The sequence below is a fragment of the Lynx canadensis genome, chromosome C2 (assembly GCF_007474595.2).
Source record: "Lynx canadensis isolate LIC74 chromosome C2, mLynCan4.pri.v2, whole genome shotgun sequence".
Taxonomy (NCBI): domain Eukaryota; kingdom Metazoa; phylum Chordata; class Mammalia; order Carnivora; family Felidae; genus Lynx; species Lynx canadensis.
The window spans coordinates 28,252,211-28,259,137 of NC_044311.2; the positions used below are offsets into that span (position 1 = coordinate 28,252,211).

The window sequence follows — 6,927 nt, forward strand, 5'->3', positions numbered from 1 at the left end:
GTTTATTTCACAGTTTTGATAAATGTGGCATGGTTATGCAAGATGTTAACACTAGGGGAAGCTGAGTGAAGGGTATATGGGACATTTCTATAGTATCTTCACAACTCTTCTGTAAATCCTAACTATTAAAAGGTTAAAAGTTTGAAGAAAGGAGGTTAGAAAGGGTCTGGTGAATAAGATTGAATACACAGAAAGGAAAAAACAAAGGTCCACGTGAGAAGATGCAGGTATGCATATGTGTATGTATGTTTGTCTGTTGGTGGGTCTGTGTGATGGTGTGTGGGTCAGGATGTGTGCATGTGGTCGGGGGACATCTGGTGTGTGGGGTGTGTGTATATGCCTCTGGACGTATGGCTGTGTTTATGTGAATTTATATGCACACAGCTTTACTGCGAGGGAATTAACAAGCCAAGGTACTTATGTGAGAGTGAGCACATCCTTAAATTTTGAGCCCTAGGCACCTTGCTTTCCTCACTCTACACCCAGTATTTTAATGAAGCTGCCAAGAAGAGCAAAAGAACACAGAGGGGGCACCTGGATTTGAACCAGGGACCTCTTGATCTGCAGTCAAATGCTCTACCACTGAGCTATACCCCCTGATGGTAACAAGCTGCACATAAATACTTATTTCACTTTTATGAGTTACATCATACTTCATAAATACCTTTTATGGCTCAGATTCTTCCTGGACTTAAATTCATCTTCAATTCCCTTCCAGCCACACCAACACCTGCTTTTCTCAAAGCATATATACTCATTCTCTTCCCAGCACCTCAAGCTGAGTATAATTCTCCATATAATTCTCCAGTTTTTAAAACACACTACCAACTGCCTAAAAATCTCTGGGCACATCGTGAATGTTTCTCCCCCCACCCCCACATCAACGAACATTTTAAGTTTTATGGGTCACCAACAAGTATTGGACAGGGAGGGAGTCTTAACTGGGTGTCCACAAACTTCAAAGGTTCAGATGTAACTCCGATATTGTAGGCAAATGTTGTGTATGTACGTGCATTGTATGTTGTGTACGTTTTCATCAAATTTTCAAAGGGGACCTCATCCAGGATGAACTGTCTTATTTTACAGTCAAACAACAACAACTAGGTATTCCAAAGTCCAAAATTCACCTTTGAGCACCTCTGATTCCTCTTCTCTTTGGTTCCAGTCTGAGGATTTTTAATCTTGTGTACCTCTGAGACTGAGCAGAAAGGTCAAGGAAAACTCTGTCATTGCAACCAATCCTCCCTGAGGAGGCCTGTCGCCTCCTTGAAGCTGCCGAGTGAAGGCAGCCAGAGGTTCCGCTCACAGGCTCTCACGGGTCCCAGATACCCATTCCCAGTCACTCCACTCTGAGGCTTTCCAGGAACCTCAGAGTTCACACCCAGGGTGCCCCAAACAAACCTTTCACCTTCCTGCCCAAGCCTGCATCTCCTCCTATTCTGCTTTGTTGTAATAACGACAGTGCATAATTACTGGACACTTGCTACGTGCCACACACGGGACTAAAGCTTGCACCCATAACTTCCCAGAGAATCATTACGAAAACGCCATAAAAAAGACGTTATCATTAGCATATTGATTTTGCAGGTAGGGAAACTGAAGCACAGAGTAGTCACACAGCCAGGAAGTGCTGCGGCCAGGATTCCAGTGTACTTTTGGGGCGCAGCGCCTGGCCTGCCTCCTGAACCATCTGATCAGTCTCCCCCCATCTTGGTTGGTGACACCACTGTGCACTCAGTCATTTCGTCGAAACGCTTACAACGGTGGCGCTTCTCTCACCGGCTCTTCTCCAATTCCAGGTAATCGCTGGGTATTGCTGATCGTGGCTCTGACTTCACTTAGGTTCATCCCAACCCCCACACCAGCAGTGCCACCACCTCCTAAATGGCCTCCCGGCCTCCACCCCTTACAGCCATCCCCCTGCTGCTCCCCAAGCAGCCTGTTTTACAGTGGAGTCTAGGGGCACCTGGGTGGCTCAATCGGTTGAGCTTCGGCTCAGGTCATGATCTCATGGTTCATGGGTTCGAGCCCCACATCGGGTTCTGTGCTGACGGTGGGGGAGCCTGCTTGACATTCTCTGTCCCCCCTCTCTCTCACTCTGCCCCTCCCCCCACTCGTGCTTGCTCTCTCAAAAATAAACATTTCTAAAGTTTTTTAATTAAAAATTTAAAAATTCAATGGAGTCTATCCAGGTCACACCCCCTTTAAATGCCTTCCTGAAAGGCTCCAAGTTTGGATCCCCAACTGCCTCTTCAACTTCATCTTCTGACATGCCCATGTCACCTCTTGTGCTCCTGCTGCCTCTACCTGCATCCATCTGGCCCCAGTCTCTGCCCAGGCAGCCTTGTCTACCTGGACCTCGGCCACCACCCCGCACACCCCTACCCCCACTCCACCCTCTGTCCTGAGATATTATTTATCTTTGAAACTATGATTTGCCATCAGCAACTCCAAAAGCCTCCTTTAACCTTCCCTCCTCCACACAGAAGGAGTCACTGTCTCCTATGCACTGAGGCTGGCACAATGACATGCAGCTCAAATTGCTCCGATTTTGTACTTTGCAGGACTGCTCCCTGGATGAGAGCACACTGAGGCCAGGGGCTGTGTCTCAGTCACCTCTGGGTTCACACTCTGCACGGCTCTGGCCCACAGAAGGCACTCTATATGTTGTTCAGGCTCCTCTAAAGACACAGCATTGCCTGGGCTGTGGGCAGGGGTCTGGTCCACTCTGGATCCTGAATGAAGGCACCCAAGGTGGGAGAGCTGAGCTGCAGAAAATGAATTGGGGGCAGAAAGGAAATAGAAACTCCTCAGGCTTTAGAGCAGGAAAAGAGTGCAGCTCCCTCACCTTCAGGCCAGTTCATGCTCAGCCCTAGTGGTGTTTGGGGAAGACTATTCCCTGACTTTCCCCAGGTCACTGCACAGGGTGGGCACAGTCGCTAAGCTGCTGGGTTGACCCTGCAGCCAAAAGTTCTAAACCTGGATGGACAGTCCTAGCACCTTGGGAGCATTACTAAGTGGAATTCTGTCACACAACTTTTAACACTAGAACTGTATGAGTAGTATGATAGACTCATTGAGGCTGTGTGCTCTGAGTTCAAACCTTAGGCCTTCTCTTTGTAGACTTTTTTGACCGTTAGCCAATTACTGAGCTTCTCCAAGTCTGTCTCCTCATGTCAAATGAGGATACTGATGGCATGCATCTCGTAAAATTTTGGAGAGAAATGAAGGAGATAATTAATGTAAATAATTTAGACTGATGCCTGGCCTATACACAAAGGACATTAGTTATTTATTCAACCATGAGCTATGGAAAATAATAAAGCTAAAGTCGATCCAGATTCTTCTGAAGCAAAAACTAGACTGTACAGGGGGCACCTGGATTTGAACCAGGGACCTCTTGATCTGCAGTCAAATGCTCTACCCCTGAGCTATACCCCCAGTGAAATGAGCTTGTTTTTATAGTCTATCTCTCTCTCAACTTACTGGTTCTGAAACCTCCAGTGACTCAGGGGAGCTATAATTAGAGAGAATGCTGCCTGGAAGCAGTCTGGGCATTATAAGTCTTAGAAGTTTATTATGAAAAGAGACAGGATTCCTGAGAACTAAGCTCCCTGAGCCTCTTCTTAGGCTTCCCAATACGCACAGCCTCTCTGTCCACTCTATGAGACTCACATAAACAGAATCTCAGTTCTAGGTAAAAATCATCAGGTTTTCCACAAATGGCAACATCAGTATAGTGTCGATGACTGGATTCCTGTCACACTTCCTTTATAGCCAGAGCTCCTAGCAACTGCGATTCTCATTCCTCTTAATGACTTCACAGAACTGAGCTCAGAACTGATACTCAATAGATATTTGTTTCATTAAATTGATTCTGGGAAAAATATGTGTAAATAATTATTTGTGTGAGATAGCTTTTCCAAGCCATAACTGTAAGATGGTTTTAATCCCACAAAAACAGATGGCCCCTGAGTTACATTCTTATGTAACATAACTTGCCTGAAACTTGGAAAACTGTCAACCCCAAAAGGTCATCTGATGAAGAAAAACAAGGTTCCAAGCAAGAGCCTTTTAATCAATGAAGTAAATTATGTATCCTGGTCCTACCTACCACCAAAATTCCTTTTCAACTTGCAAACACAACCACAATTAGAGCCACCTATATTTCATGGCTTTATATAAAGGTACCTCTCACCCTAATAAATGGTTCAGGTGCTTCTTTTGAAAATCTTGAATGCTTAAACCTATTGAGAAGTCTCTCTTCCACTGATTTCCCAGACTACATACATTTTTCAGTTCTTTTCAAAAGATCCTAAGTTTGGGTGGGTTGGTCATTGTGTGTCAGGGTTGTGGCTGGTTGGGAGCCCAGGAGAGGGAGAGACTCCATTTCATTCTTCTTCTCCTCTGTGGCAAGCTGGAATTGAGAACTAAGAAAAGAATCACAATGCATGCTCTGCTCATTGTTCTTTCCCCATCCGGAACATCAGTGGGAGTTGAGATTTTAGCGGCAACAGAAGTAGTGTGTGCTCCATATCTAAGAACCAGCATTGGAAGGGATTTGGAGATCATTTATTCCAACCACTTCTTTTGCAGACTAAGAAACACAGATGGAGGGAAGCCAAAGACCCTTGTTTAAAGTCACAGACATCCCAAAGCAGGATCAGAACCAAGGGTCCTCCCTACTACCAGCTCCTTGGAGACTCCTCACTGCCAGGAATGATATAGGTGCTCAATGAACGTTTGTGGAATAAATGTCAGACTTATTGTCAATGTTTGTGGAATAAATATCAGACTTATTGTCAACTGGAAACTGAAAAAGTACAAAGGTGTTTAGTTGGAGACTCATAATTGTTTCAGGGAGTGCAGATTTGGAGTGGAGTAGTCAGAAGAGCATCCTAGGGTGCCTGGGTGACTCAGTCATTTGAGTGTCCGACTTTGACTCAGGTCATGATCTCATGGTCTGTGAGATAGAGCCCCGTGTCGGGCTCTGTGCTGACAGCTCAGAGCCTGGGGCCTGCTTTGGATTCTGTGTCTCCCTCTCTCTCTGCCCCTCCCCCACTCGTGTTCTGTCTCTCTCTCTCTCTCTCTCTCTCTCTCAAAAATAAAATTTTAAAAACATTAAAAAAAAGATTTTTAGAAAAGTGCCCTGCTCATGTGGGGAAAGTAAGGTATTCTCGTGAGAAAGAAGGATGGGGTAAGTATATGATTTAGAGAGGAGAGGAGGGGAGGGGAGGGGAGGGGAGGGGAGGGGAGGGGAGGGAAGGGAAGGGAAGGGAAGGGAAGGAAAGGGGAGGGAAGGGAAGGGAAGGGAAGAGAAGAGAAGAGAAGAGAAGAGAAGAGAAGAGAAGAGAAGAGAAGAGAAGAGAAGAGAAGAGAAAAACTACTTTTGGAGCTGATGGGTTGAGCTACTTCTGATTACTCTCTTATTGATTACTTCATTAGTGCTATCAAACAAAACTGTCACAGGTGCACAAAACAGCACCACTTGTCCTACCTACAAGCTGGGGATCAGGAATGATGGTTGAACTGACCTGCTGTTGTATTCCTAACTTCTCTTCCCTTCACCATCATGATATCATACACGTGAACTGGCTCTCATTGTGGAAATATAAGTAAAAGTTAGTATGTGTTTTAACTGTAAGGTATACAAGCCAAATAATCTAACCTGGGCTCCAAAGCCCATCACTCAAAGATTTACATCAGGGCCACAGAGGAGGAGGGGATGACAGCACAAAACATCTGCAGAAACCTTTGGAAAACTGTGGCAATTATTGAAAATACGTTCAACCACGGAGTTTTGGACTGAGTCTTCCTAATATTTCCAGATCCCACAGGACTATTTCATAATGGGAATGAGTTAGAATTTAAGCTTCAGTAATCAGAAGCCTTTTTCCCCTTATATTAATAATTTCCCCCTTACCTTCCTTCTAATCAAATTCTTTTTCACTTTTTAATCCTCAGGTGTAAAATGGGGATATTGCGATTAGAAGATCTCCTTAAATTTTTCCAATCCCAACAATGTGTGACTCACAAATTCCCAATTTAGCTTCAGTGGGGGACTAGATAAAAAGTACAAGCATGGCCAAAACATGGTAGCAAAAAGTGATTAAAAAGAAGGAATATATTACTGTGGCCACAAGACTTACCATCAGCCTTACTACCCTAATTCTTCCTCATTTTATTCCACACAAGATATGTTTTCTTATAAATATCTATGCTCTCTGAAAACATGTTCAACATCACTAATCAAAAGAGAAATGCATATCAACCACAATGAGCTCTCACCTCACACCCCTTAGAATGTCTGCTATCAAAAGAACAGAAAATAACAAGTGTTAATGAGATGGAAGAGAAATTAGAACCCTCATACACGGTTAGCGGGAATGTAATGTAAAATGGTGCAGCCAACTACGGAAAGCAGTATGGTGGTTCCTCAAAAAATTAAAAACAGAAATACCCTGGGACACCTTGGTGGCTCAGTCGGTTAAGCGTCCGACTTTGGCTCAGGTCATGATCTCATGGTTTGTGAGTTCAAGCCCCACGTTGGTCTCTGTGCTGACAGCTCAGAGCCTGGAACCTGCTTCATATTGTGTCTCCCTCTCTCTCTCTCTGCCCCTCCCTTGCTCTCTCTCTCTCTCTCTCTCTCCCTCTCTCTGTCTCTCTCAAAAATAAATAAACGTTTAAAAAAAACTTAAAAAAAAAAAGAACTACCCTGTGATTCAGCAATCCCACTTTTTGGTATGTGTTTCGAAAAAATTCAAAGAAGGGTATCAAAGAGATATATGCACACCTGTGCTCACTGCAGTATTATTGACAATAGCCAAGAGGTGGAAGCAACCCAAATGTCCATCAACAGATGAATGGATAAAGGAAATGTGGTATAAATATACAATTGAATATTATTCTGCCTTGAAAAAGAAAGAA

General features: G+C 44.2%; 2 non-coding genes across 2 annotated transcripts; both read right to left on the minus strand.

Annotated features, from left to right (window-relative positions):
* Positions 1 to 525: 525 nt before the first annotated feature.
* Positions 526 to 597, minus strand: TRNAC-GCA. The gene has a single exon. It is a non-coding gene; the product is annotated as a tRNA-Cys (tRNA).
* Positions 598 to 3,369: 2,772 nt separating this feature from the next.
* On the minus strand, positions 3,370 to 3,441 carry TRNAC-GCA. Its single transcript has one exon. It is a non-coding gene; the product is annotated as a tRNA-Cys (tRNA).
* Between the last annotated feature and the right edge of the window lie 3,486 nt (positions 3,442 to 6,927).